Source organism: Cornus florida, unplaced genomic scaffold (genome assembly GCF_030987335.1).
Source record: "Cornus florida cultivar Cherokee Brave unplaced genomic scaffold, ASM3098733v1 CherokeeBrave_3.0.0_Hap2_Chr04, whole genome shotgun sequence".
Classification (NCBI taxonomy): Eukaryota; Viridiplantae; Streptophyta; class Magnoliopsida; order Cornales; family Cornaceae; genus Cornus; species Cornus florida.
Window position 1 is genome coordinate 18,989,111 of NW_026775574.1, and position 14,416 is coordinate 19,003,526.

The following is a 14,416-nucleotide window of genomic DNA, read 5'->3' on the forward strand; positions in this document are numbered from 1 at the left end:
ACTAGGACATGCGGTCGCTAGACCAAGCAAGTGTTTCCGGGCAATTAAGACCTGCAAGGCTCTACCTAGTGTGCACATGCATAAGTTATTCCAGGCAATTACGACTCACATGGTACTACCTAGTGCGCACTTATGACTTAGAAGACTCTTGTCTCCGTACTAGAGCCAAACCCTAGCCATCACGTGAAATATGTCCTTACAAGCTTCCCAAAATCAATAAGTTCAAAACTTATACTAAAATCAATAAGTTAGACCAAACTTATATCAAAATCAATAATGCATAAAACCATCTTCCATGCACAAATAAGGTTGAATCCACACAAACCATGTCTAATGATTGAAGTCTAAATAGCATATGACATGTCAAGTCTCCAATATGCAATTATATACAAAGCAAGAATATTTTACAACAATTTAGTCACATTACCATCCAAAGCCACAAGTATTAAATAAGTTTCAATTTAGTAACAAGCTTTCAAGGCAAACAATTGTAATATTTTAACAACCTATATACCTACACAAGATATATTTAAGCAAGCTTTACAAGTCAATGATATTCTATATCATGCTAAGTCCAATTACCATTTTAAGAGGCCCCAAGTACTAATTATACATCCAATTAGTAATATGCTCATAAGGTAATTAATTTCACTACATTAAAAGGGATTTTCAACCTAACACGAAAAGTCTCTAGATTTCATATTAATTCCAAATAAACTCAAATTAATATATGTTAAGGGACATAGCATAGTCTTCATATATATTATACCCAAAATCAATTTAAGTGACTATAACACTTAAAAATAAAATTAATTAAGCTAATTAATTAATTTTCTCTAGATTTTGAAACATATCTAAATGTCCTCAATTTAATATATGTTAAAGAACTCACCAAGGCCTACTTTAATATCACATTACAAGTCGATTCCATGCTTGATACAACTAGGTGAATTAAACTTTCACAAAAGATAAATATTAAATAAAATTTACAATTCTTTTTCAAATAATCCCAATTTAATATATATCAACCACCATACCAAGGCCTAAATTTCTAGCATGCCACAATTTAATTCTAAGTTGCCTAGCATCATGAGAATTAAATCTTAAACAAAGAAAATAACTAAATTAAATTCTATAAGTTGAACAAGCCATGCTCACAAATTGTATATGCTCATATAACAATCAATACAACATTAATATAGCCCTAAAACATCTCCTACCTCAATTTGAGATGAAAATCTCAAAAGCCACCTAAACAAAACGGCTCCGAATCCGACAATACTTCGGGGTTTTGTCGGGGACAACGCCGTGAACAAGAATCCCAAGAAAACCCCATGAAAATCACAACTTGACCTCAAACCCGAACTCAAGAAATGGCTAGAAATGGATTCTAATAAGGGTGAAAGAAGCGCGTAGTCAAGACAAACACAAAACGCGAAGGCATTATGACTTTATAACAAAGGGAAGGAGGTTTAAATGAGAGGAAAAGGGTGGCAGCCCCCTTGGGCTGCCATGGCAGATCTAGGTCGTGCATGGAGAGGGGTGAAGATTACTTTTTGACTTTAAGTCCCCCTATTTATAGAAAATCTCAAAAGTGGCCCGAACGGGTCCTACCGGGTCCGAAAAAGTGAAATTTGAGCAGACGCGGTCAAATGGCAAAACTCTATGGAAAAGAAAGATTCAAAATGAGAAAATATGAGCAACGGAAGAAATGGCGTCGGAAACCGAGTCTCGAGCAGAAGTTAAACCCTGAACAAGTTCGGCGGCAACCAAGGTCAGAAACTCTGAAATTGGAGAAAAATGACCAGAACGGAATTCTATGAGTACACGACTCAATGAAAAGTGAAAATGAATCCTGTATGAGGATCTAGGTTCAAAACGAGGTATTTTTGCAATAACTTTCTTTAATTGCACAATGGCCCCTCTAAAAAGTGAAAACTGCACTAATGACCCAGAATGAAATATTTTCCAAAAATATTTTCTTAAAAACCCCTGAAATAAAATATCTTCAAAAGATATTTACGAAGAACACCCCAAGAAAAGAAAATAATTTCAAAGAACTTTGCATCCATGCCCCTATGGACACCGGGAGCAATCAGAGTACTTTCTTCCAAAAGTAAAGATACGTATTTCATGGAAACCACTTAGAATGAAGATACGTGAAGTTGAAAACCAACTCCAAACACAAAGAGTGAGGTTACGCCAACAAAGTGATAAACGGGGAAAAGACAAAATAGGGAAAAGGACGAAATAGGGAAAAGAACGAAAAGTGAATAGTGTCAAAAAATGAAAAATGTGGAAATGACTCGGTCCTCAAAGGAAGTTGTCAATCCAAAGAAAAGAGTTTCAGAAACCATTTCCAAGCACTCGAGACGACACTAAGCAACGAGAAACTAAACTCAGAAAAGAAATTTCAACGAAAAAAATTCATCTGTAAAATTCTGAGGAAAAAGGAAAGGAAGGAAATGACCGGGTCATTACATCCTTCATTGGTTTATGGACTGGAAATATCAACAAACTATATGAAAATCTAGGAAAATGCCTAAATCGGCAGATTTGGGTAATATGAAATAAAGATCATCTTAAAGGTGATTCAGAAGAAATAAAGCTTTGGAGCTCGTTGATTTGCAATCTGATTCCAAGTGACTAGCGTAACCTTTGTTCAAAATTTCCATCCAATGTATTTTAAATTTCAAATATCTTATCGGCTTAGGCGGCCGACAACCGATAAAATATTTAAAATTGGGGGGCATTGTTGACACCCTTTTTGGTAAATTTTGTATTGATGATGTGGCAATTTGTTTGGGCTAAAAATGGAACATTCGACAATAATGTGGCCCAATGACGTGGATATAGTTTGGACTGAAGTGGGGTGGTATTCTTTACGTGGAAGACAAATTGCATGTAAAAGAGGCAGAAGTATTTGAATTAGTTGATAGATAGGGATTACAATTTTGTTATTTATCTTTTAATTTGTTTTAATTAGGTATTAGTGGTTATCTGTGATACCCCTCGAATCCGAGACATGAGTTGATCAGGCCTAAGCCCAAACCCGAGGGAATATCAAACAATTAATATTTTAAAACGAACACAGAATATAAAAATGAAATACGAAATAGAATAAAGCTGAAAGAATTACTAAATATAAAATCCTCCAAACTTAAAGATTTATAAAATACAATTCTCTAAAACCTTCAAGAGTACAACTCGGGAATCCATCTAGTAGACCCCTAAATCAAATCTCAACTGAATATAAAAACTAGAAGAAAAAAAAACCAAATCTACAACATAGAATGAAATTCTACATCGTTGATAGAGTGAATGATAGTCTCTGCTCAGCATAATCATGCCTAAGACTGGAACCGTCTGATACCTGAAAAAAATATAGGAGTGGGTCAGGCCTACGAACAAGTTCTAGTCTAACTGCAATCTATACAGTGACCCGATACATCGATACACCCTAGATATCTCACAATATCTATCTAGTCCATAAATATATATATATATCCACACTAAGGGACATTCACTGGACTACGAAGGGGTCTCAACCTGAATAGAAGGTAACATGCAAAAATGCACCCAAGGGTGGGCATGAGTACTTAGACCTAACAAGGTACACCTTAACCTATCATAGCCAGCTACGCATCCACTGCATATACGCGCCCTAACCATCGACTATAAGACTCAAGCTCACACCGTGGTACCATAATCATATATCTAAAGTCTGTCCAAAACCATACTATGTCACTCAATTGTTCATTGAACTGATATACGATTCATAATCCAGTTATTCACTTAACTTATTCAGTTGATATGACTGAACTACAACCAACAGTTAATCCAGATGGTCACTCAACTTACTCAATTGATCTGACCTAAACATAAGTAGGATTTAGTTTGTTTACAATCCATTCCCTTATCCCAATAAGGTAGGTTTTAGCATTTTGAGCTAAACCATCCTAGTATGCCACCGTCCCATACCGGTGCATACGATCCACAACATCCATATAATTGACAGAATTTAGTGTACCAATTCAGCAATTATAGTCCAACACACAAATCCAGATAATTGACAGAATTTAATATAAGAATTCTGTAATTATAATCCAATACATAATTCTAGATAATTGACAGAATTTAATATAAGAATTCAGTAGTTACGATCCAACACATAATCTCATGTAATTGACAAAATATATTTTAATAATTCTTGAATTAAAATCCAAGAGACAAAAATAAAGTCTAATATGTATGAAATCCTGTTATGCCTCCAAAATAAATTTAAAAGCCATACTCCAATCATTTAAGATGCTAAAATAAGTTTTAAGCAACTACATACGTTATATCCGTTAACAATGTGCGATATTACTTAAAACATCCACACTATGAGAACCATTAGCATATAGAGATAATTTATGCTTGACGGGTCCTAATATAGCATAATAACATGATTAAAATCCATGCTACAATCCATTAAATTGTTAAAACCAAATTAAACAATTTAACCCTTCCTATCCGTTTAAGCATGCAAAGTTTCTTATTTTGAGACTGATTCTTCTATTTGATCTATTGATCAAATTATGCAATTAGTGGATCTAAAATCCCTTAAAATTACTTTTAAAATTCTCAGTCCAGTCCTTGAAACAATTTAGAACCCTAAACACATCTAAAATAGTGCCAAAGCTGTTCTAGAAACACGTCCAAACAAAGCAAAACAAGGGAGCCTACTCTCTAACCAACAGAGCAGGCTCTAAACACCATGGAGCTAGCTCCCTAGCCCTTGGAGTCAGCTTTGTGAAGGGAGGAGCTGGCTCCCAACCTCCTGGAGCCGGCTCTCTCCCTCTTTGAGAGTTCTGTCCGTTTCCTACTCTGTTTCCGACCTTCTGCTTCTTCTCTGGCCTATTCCTACCATTCTGTTGGTTTCCAAAACTGATCTTAAGAGTCCTAAGTGTGTCTAGTATCACCCCAGTCCATTATTTAAACCAGTTTGCATTATTGAAAACCTTAGAACACTTACCGATTAAACATACTTAAAAAAATCAAACACTGTAACAAAACTTGCAAGAACCGCAACCAAATTAATTCAACGCATACAAATATTCAATTTAACATATAATAAACATGCACAATTCAGTTAATGATCCATTAAAACCCTAGAGCCTATCCAAGTGCACAGAACACAGGCCAACGGGATAGAGAAAGAAAAGAACTTGCTTGTGATTTCAGTTATGAAATCTTGGCGTCGTGTCTACGTTTCCGGCAATTACTGAATACAGTCAAGCCTCCTATTGTTCTGGTTTAATCCACCACAACACCTCCTTGGTCCTCTCTGTTTTCCTCCTTGGTAACCCTAACTGTGTCTCTGTTCTTTCAACCCTCTCTACATGATCAAACTTTAGGTTTATGTTGCTAAGTTATGTTCTTCCAAACCTTAAGTTAAAACGTAATGGTGTATTTATAGGCTTAGAAACATACAACCCTAACTCTAACTGAAACCCTAGTCCATGTATAATTAGAGACAGAACGCTAATTAAATCCTAGTCGGCCTATAGAACAAAACCTAAGTTATAATCTATGTCGGCTACAACTACGTAACTCCTAAAAGAAAACCCTAAGTAATTAATAATACTCATTTAATTAAAATACACCATTGAGACAATTTAAATATTTAAGCAGTTCAATAATAAGCAAATAATTAATTAAAATACAACATTTAAACAATTCTATACAGTTAATTAAAATACAACATTTAAACAATTCAATACAGTTAATTAAAATCCAACATTTAAACAATTCAATGATAAACAAATAAGCAACCAATCACTCAAAAATGAAAAAAAAATAATAATTAAAATACCGAGACTATCCTTTTAAAATTAGGGGTATTACATTATTCTTAAGTTAGTTTAATTTAAATATACTGTTAGTTTTGATAGAGTTGTAATGCAAGTAAAATACTTGCATATAGGAGTTTGTTTTACGTATTATTTTTCTATAAATAATTGTGGAGGCATGCTGAGATAGGGTCCAGCACCCTCACAATCAATATATTATTTTATTTGCTTTCTCAAGCTCTTTCCCGAAATAGCATCCTTACTATTTCTCTTTCACTCTATCTCTCTCTCTATATTTCTTTCTATCTTTTTTCCTTCTAAGTCTATCTCTTCTATTCTCTATATCTCGCTCTATCTTTTTCTGTCTCTTCCTCTATCTTTCTTTTTATATCTATTTCTCCCTCTTTCTATTCTCTTCAAACTCTACTATAATTATTCACTGAAAAATCCTTTTAACTAAGACAATTAGAATCATGAAGGAGTTTTCCTGTTCTCTTTCTCCTATAATGGCCTGAGTCAAATTTCTCAAAGAGACTACAAATTGATCATACACAATTGAACCATATAATTGGTTCTGGCACGCCCGCGACATATTCAATTTAAGATCTCCGGCCGGGTCGATTTTAGGGTAAACAACAGGCAACAGTCCATTTAAATTGTGCACATACACTAAGGCTCAAAATTAATATGTTAAATGAAAGTATATTTTTTCTATTGAAAACTTCGTGGCACTCTTTTTTTCTAGTTCTTTGACTTTCATTTGTGCGAAGTGTGTGCATATGTACTTGTGTGTCGTGTGTGCGCGCTCGCACATATTTAACTGATTTTTGTAGGCAGTCCATTCTTTGGTTTGCATTCCACTTGAATAAATATTTTCGAACATCCTGGTTCCTGCAAGGCTTCTCCTAGCACAGACAGATTCTTGGTGTGCTGTTTGAAGTGTAATTTGGTACTTATTTCCTAACGTCTGAAAAATTCCGAGGACCTAATCGGTTAGGCATAACCTAGAATTACAAGGGAAACAGTTCTAGATAGGGAAATAGTTCTAGATTGGGTTGATTGTGATGCATTATGATGCTATTCTCAAAATGAAAAACTGCTTTCGATACAGATTCATACGTGCATACAAGTGTATAATATATAAATATAATATGATCAAAAGAATCAGTATTCAAGACTTACAAGGACTAGGAGGTTTCCGGAGAGAGAAACGAGAGGGAGGTAAGGTGTCCGAAAGCCGGAGAAACAGTTACCAAAAAATTAGCTGAAGGGCGGCATTTGGGCAGATTAAGCTTGTTGGAAATGTGATCTCTAGCTCAAGATTGTTGAGGGAAAGATCAATCATTTCCAGAGCCTGCAAGTTACATATCTCTCTGCTGGTATTGGACCACTCACAGAATTTCAATGAAGATCCAAACTTACCAATTCTGTCAAGTTACCAATCTCTGCTGGTATTGCACCAGAAAATTGGTTTGAATGCAGATGTAGTTGTGTAAGATTTTTGAGGCTTCCAAATCTTGCAGGGATCTTGGAGAGACGTGAGAAGTGCCAGTGAAGGAGATAACTCGCCTTCCATAGTAGTCTTCTGGATAGGACGAGCATCTATGGAAAATAAGCCTGGGAGATTGATCTCTGTCGCTCTACTGGTTGTGTCATCGCATGTAATGCCTTCCCATGCCCAGCAATTCCCGCCACCGCTTTGCTTCCACTTATTCAGCAGCCCTGAAGTGTCGGAGTGTATTCAATTCATGAAATCAATCAAGCCCTTCAGGTCACTTAGGCTACATGTCTTAAGCTTACGAATACCGTACTTTGCTTCTCCAACAGTAATGAGAGTGAGCATTGCAATAACCCATTGTGTCTGGACAGATCAATGAAGAAGATCACTCTCAGTGTAGAGACTTCAAACAAACAAGGATAAGACACTAGTGTTGCTCAAAAATCTGAGTTATGCCTTTTCTTCTTTACAGTTACTAGTCTATAAGACTATAACACACACTGACACACACACACACACACAAAATGATTCTGCAAAATTGATTGTTAATTAGAATTGTTATGTTGCAACTCTGTTTCCTCAATCCATTAACAGCAAACCTGGTTCATCAAAAGGTGTTTGGTGATGATCAATTGATAGATTATTGTTGTGGTTTTTTATGTACCTAAACAGAAGTTCCCCTTTTTTCTTCACTAATTAGGTCTGACTTTTGAGCCCTGTTTATCTTTGGGGAATTTCAAGAAGGATGTTACTATCATGACTATTGTTTAAACATGCATTATAAATAATCTAGTTTACTCGTATAGATTCCGATCATATCTTTCATTTTTTGAGTGGGGGTTGAGCATTTGAGCCCTTACTTAAGGGTAATATCATAAGTGACGCGTTTGCTTGAAGTTTCGAAAAGGAAAAAACAATAACAAGTACTGTTTACTCTACCAAGAATTATGCTTCATGCTGGAAGCAACCTGTCTGTTACACACACACACACACACATATATATATGTATATATATTCAAACATACCTCAATAATTCGTACTTAATTTGTTAAAAGAAGAACGTCCAGCAATCACAAGATTCCCAAATTGCTTCCAATACGATAGGTCTCAAATTGTTTTATTTTCTTATATATTATTAGTATAAGTTTATACTCATTCTAATTTTTATTTTATTTTATTAATGAATATAGAGATTTAATAGTGGGTTAAAAGATTTCTATCCTTTTCTCAAAATAGAGGTAATTCTAATTGAGGTATGTCCACAGAAGCAAGGAATTTATAAATTTTATTACAAAATAATAATCATAATAATAATTACATGATTTTTTTTTTATCAAGTAGCACTTAAAATGTCAAGATAATACAAGGGAAATCATAAAATTAAATTCTATGAGTTGCTTCATATTAGGTTTTGGATTATAGCTCGAGTCTTTGTCTAACAAAGAATTTATTAACAAAACATAACTCTACAATAGGAACCTAACATTTCAAACACTCACAGCATTAAACTCAATTTTTGATAAATTGAACTCAAAGCCTATGTGGCTTAAGAGAAAGTACTTTTCATTTTTCCATTTGGTACCATACATGATTCCCATGTCTACTTTGGAAACTGTGACTCACAGTTTCTAAAGTATTGTAACTCACAATTCTCAAAGTGGATGTCTCTTTTGGAACGGGACGGACAGAATAACATAAATCATGTATAAAAATTAGTAAAAGTTTACAAGTAATTGTATGAAAGTATCTAATTATTAAATACTCCATTATTTGCTTTGAATGAAGGGAAGAAAGAATATAAAGAGACGATAAAGGTTAAAAGAATAAAAAAGAGAACATGTAGTGAAAAAAATCAAAGACATGTTTAGTTCAGTTTTGCCAAAAAGTTTGTTCAAAACTTTTGAAAAAATAAAAATTAATTTACATAGTATTTTGTATTCATATCATTTCTAACTTGGTTTGTAGTAACCATTTTAAAGAAACTATCAACAAAACAAAATTTTGAAAATTTGTTTTTTTTTTTAACAAAAAGTTAATTTTAGAAGAAAGAAAAGAAAAGAAAAGTAGAAAAATTTCTGCTACAAAATTGAAAGACTTGGAACAGCTCCAACGCGACCCAGAAAAGGTGATTTTGGGTAGTTTCGCTATTGGATGCCTCCAATGGCGTTGCCAAAATTTGGGCCCCACACGCGTTTTTCTCTTGGTGAGGCACAGGCCTGCATGGTTTAAAAAAGTTTTGTTTTAAATTTTTTATTCTGTCCCAGAATAGTGTTTTAGCCCAAAACACTGTTCCTAAGGCTCTGTTTGCTTAAAAAAAAAAAAAAGGGGGGAAGAAAACAGATTCTTGACTTGTTTTGGTCTCTTTTTTTTTTTTTTTTCTTCCCTCAAAATAATTGAACCAAAGAGTCATTAAGGCACTATTTGGCTAACACAAACATTGCCTTAAAGGCTTTTTTTGGCAAAAAAAAAAGTTTTAAAAAAATAGAGAAAAGAGCTTTTTTTATAAAAATTTAGTTTTAAAAATATTCCTTTAGACATATAGCTATTTTAGGCACTGTTTGGTTGACCCAAATAGTGCCTTAACGGTTATATTGGCACAAAAACCAATTTTTTGAATTTATTTTTTTAAAAATAATTTTATATATATATATATATATATTTAAAAAAAAGCTTACAGTTTTCCTCTATAAATACATTAACCCGTACTATTATTTACCTCATATCCAACCCATTTTCTCTAGTCTTTAACCTACAACTACAACCATTAAGTCATTTTCTCAATCTCTTATTTATGTTTTTTACTCAAATTCAATTCCATGGACCCTACACCCCCATATGACAACTACCACTACAACAGTTTTGGCTTTTATCGGCGCTTAAAAATGCTGGTAAAAGCCTTAAAAAGCGCTCGCATAAGGTATTTACCAGCGCTTTTTCAAAAAGCGATGGCAAAGGGTATTTACCAATTTATTTTTATTTATTTATTATTATTATTTTTTTTTTGTTTTGGTTTATACCAGCGCTCTTACTTTATAAGAGCGCTGGTGATAACCAATTTATTTTCTTTTTCATATTTTTTTTTTATTTTTATTTTTTTGTTTTGTTTTGGGTTTTTTTTTTTCCCCTAAAGAAACCTATTTATAAAACATGTTTATAATTAAAAACAATTATCATCCAGATGTATACAAATGGATTTAGGCAACTACAAGTTAATATGCAAATATGAAAATACCATCCAAATTGCATGTCTACTAATAGATAATACTGTACTGAACACCAAGTTTTTACAAAAGAAGTATACACAATGAAAATAATTTTTCACAAAAATAGTGAACACAACCACAAGTTTCCTCAAAAGAATCCATCAAAATGTATTAGAAGTTTTCACATCAGCTAAGGAAATTCAAAAAGCACAACCACGACCCCATCTTCAAACTTTCTTTTTTCTAGCTTCAACTTCAAACTCTCTAAAACATTTCTTTAAGTTGCCTCTGAAAATGTAGTTTGCATGGAGAAACTATTCAAAGTAAACCATTGCAACTTACATCATCAATAGCTTTCCTTAGTGCTTTTACTTGCTCCCTTGAGACTGTCCTCACCTACAAATGCAAAATGGTAGGTTAGCAGGTTGTAAAAAGCCATAATTTACTGATATCAACTCATAAGTCATGATTCTATCTTAGTGCATAACCTTCTAACAAATTCATTGACAAACATCACAAAATTTTCCATCTTTGTAAATTTGAATACCATATTATTAAGAGGGGGAAAAAAAAAAAAAAAAAAAAAAAAAAAAAAAAAAAAAAAAAAAAAAAAATGGGATATGGGCCCTAAGAAGACAAAGCTCTGCAATAGTTATTATTATTATTATTATTTCTATTGCATGGTCACAAGAAACAAAGATTCTTTTTATAGTTAAAATTGATTGGAGAAGACAAAGCTCTACAATAAATATTTTTGCTACCATCTGATATATTCACAGAAGACCAGAAGGCATAGATTCTTTACACCATTTAAATTAACTGGACATGTTGGATGGCCCATATTCCTTGTAAGTTGTTATTTCCCTCTTAAATGAACAAAGGAAGAATCCAAATCTATTACTGACAAACACCATATGTATATTATATCCATTGCCCTCTATTTTATATCCAAGAACAGATCAATGTTTCCAAGAACAGATCAATTTAGTTGAGCAAATTAAGTACCTCAATGGAAGGCATGGTGACAGAGACGTGAAGATCCTTGCCGTTGTTAACGGCTTCCATCATGGTGATGCAGTGAGAGCTCTCCAAGTTCAGAGCCGAGTGTGGGATGGATTCACCTGCCACCCACAAGCTTATCAGATTGTATGCGAAATTAATCCACCATTACTATGCACATTTATGACCAGTAACTTTAAGGCAACATTTTTTTTTTCTTTATAGTTTTTTCCTGAATTCTTTAAAGGGACAATATGAATCAAGATAGAATAAGTAGTATTAAGTTGTTAATAGAAAAAAACTTGATGGAAATATGAACATAAAGACAAATAGTGCTTTCATTCACTTACATGTTGTGGATGAACAAGGAATGGTAGGTCAGGAGACGTTTGATGAAGACACTTTTCAGAAAAGTGATTTCTTCCACTGATAAAAACTTAAACAGATAACATGTAAAACCAAGACTATCCCCTGCCAGTAAGTACGCAAAATTTTGTATTAATAATCTATTAAGTTCATATATTTTGGCTTGGAGAGGGAAAAAAGGTAATGAAATTAAGCTAGCTGGGAATCAAAATAGAAATGGAAGAGGCAAATTATTGATGATGTCATTTGTGGAAAATGAAATAAAATTTGTAGCTGTCAAAATAGTTTACTCAGTTAACTGCCAAAAAAAAAGTTCAATATGATTTATATTACATGAACAGAAGGTGAGCAAATTAAATATCAATAGCTCCTATCTGTACATCATTAAGGAATAAGGATAATAAGATAGAGCCAAATCAAAAATTTAATGGAATATGTGTTTTAACTAAGAGTCATAACACTGGAGAAATAGAAAAACACATGAAAGATAGAATTAATGCATGTTGTCTCAATCAACAATCCTAACATGAAATAATTTTCCTGTGTACAAGAACAGTCACTACACTATCTTAATTACTATCTGGAATGCAAGGAAGGAAGACTTACAAAAATATAGACAACAAACTTCCCAAGAGTAGAAAGTAGCCCCCATAAGCACCACAAGTTCACACTTCAAAATCCAACTCAAAGCCCCCATTCTAGTTTGAAAACAAAAACATCAGAGAAACAAAAATTAAAAGGGGATCTAACTTGAAGTCCGGATGACTAAGTCGGTCAACTTCTCTTGCAGCTCAGATGGATCGATGCTCCTCCCATCATTCACCTGTGCACAAAATTAGGAATAACATAGTGTTGTTGCAAGAAAATGTACAATTAGAGAAAAAAAAAAAAAAAAAGAGCAAAAAAGGTGCAGCAAATCAATCAAAGGTCTAAAATTAGTCGCATTCAATTTAATGGTCTATCCTTCTTTCAAACAAATGATAGCAGAATATAGTACTAGTGTACCCCATAAGCCACGAGACACTTGAAACCTCTAAACACTATAAGAAAAATGCAAATCCTTTTAATCACTAATGGACTTGATCTGGTGTTCAAACCCTAGTAAGTAACCAATGACCTCAATTTGAAACCGTCACCTCCAAAGAAACTGTAACATGAAAGGGGAAAAAAATGAAATTACAACCAAAAAATCTGAAACTTGATAAGAAAATGCTTTTACATATAACAGCAACTGGCAACGGAAAAATCAAAATTTCATTATAAATGTCTCAAGCATATCAGCACAAGAAACAAAACATTTTATCACAATGCATAAGAAACATAACATTTTAATTTTCCACATGCACAATCAACTCTCAGTTGGCCATTAATTCTTCATAAAACTGCTAATTTACATAAGCGTGGCTTTCTTCAACAGAATGTCGAATTTGGTTCAATTTGAGATGGCTATAGTTTTCTGTTGACAAAGAGAAAAATAAAGTGACTTTAATTTCTTCCTGAAAATTAAATGAACTACTTATTTTGTAGGTAATACAAGAACCACTCCCAAGCACAAAAAATAAGAAAATTTCTGTTAAAAGAACTTGATAACTTCTGATTTAGAAATTATAACACCACAGTAGAGCATGGTTCTGAATAAAAACCCTTAATACATTAAAGGAATAAACATGATAAATTAACACAAAATGTTAAAAAGGATAATATTATATACACAATTAGAAATCCAAAGTTTTACAGATTCAAAATCAAAACAATTTTTTCCTAAAATTCCTGTGCATATCAAAACAATATATGTACATATACGTATATATGATCCAAAGTTTTACTTCCTTTACAAATTCAGAATACAAAATTTGAAGCACATAAATAGTTTGAGGAACTCAAAATTCTCACCCCCATTGGTCTTTGATTGTGTTGCTGCAACTGGAAGAACCTTTTCCGTCATATTGGAAGGAAGTGGAGGCATATTCAAATTTGTCTGCGTTGGCAACATCCGATACCGCGGAGCACTCACTCTACAAATAGAACACACATATATCACAATCTGACTTGGGCAATTTTCTGTAACTTCCTTTACATCTCTCATCAATCAAAGGGGGGAGCAGCCTTAATCAAATTATAAGAAAATTACTTAAAAAAATAAAATGTTAATCCAAACCTTCCAACAACCATAGCTTGGGTTTTGATGTAACTATCGATGATCTGGTCCCTGGCAGTGTCGTCTTCCTCATGTTTTTCTATCACAACAAGCCAGTGATTAATTAATTTAGAAAAAAAAAAAAAAAAAACAAACAAACAAAACCCATACATACAAGTTAGCAGTTGCAGAAAGAGAGGGGGGAAAGATTGTTGAGAGACAGCGGCTGAAGCTTGTGAATGGCGAACCCAAACTGGAACAGCAAGCGATGAAAACTAAAAGATATGGGTTTTGATTTTTTAAACAATCTGGCATATCAGATATGGGTTTTGATTATGGAATAGGTTTTGAACTTTTGATTCTTGCAGACAGATAGATA

General features: G+C 33.4%; 1 long non-coding RNA gene across 3 annotated transcripts; it reads right to left on the bottom strand.

Moving 5' to 3' along the window:
- Positions 1-10,561: 10,561 nt before the first annotated feature.
- Positions 10,562-14,195, bottom strand: LOC132302919 (uncharacterized). Of its 3 annotated transcripts, none has more exons than XR_009480986.1 (6): positions 14,059-14,195; positions 13,794-13,915; positions 12,507-12,723; positions 11,885-11,960; positions 11,541-11,656; positions 10,562-10,931 (listed from the first exon to the last, which is right to left on the bottom strand). It is a non-coding gene; the product is annotated as an uncharacterized LOC132302919 (long non-coding RNA). The 3 variants fall into 3 exon arrangements; XR_009480987.1 differs by having other exon boundaries at positions 11,885-11,970; XR_009480985.1 differs by having other exon boundaries at positions 11,885-12,005.
- Positions 14,196-14,416: the final 221 nt, after the last annotated feature.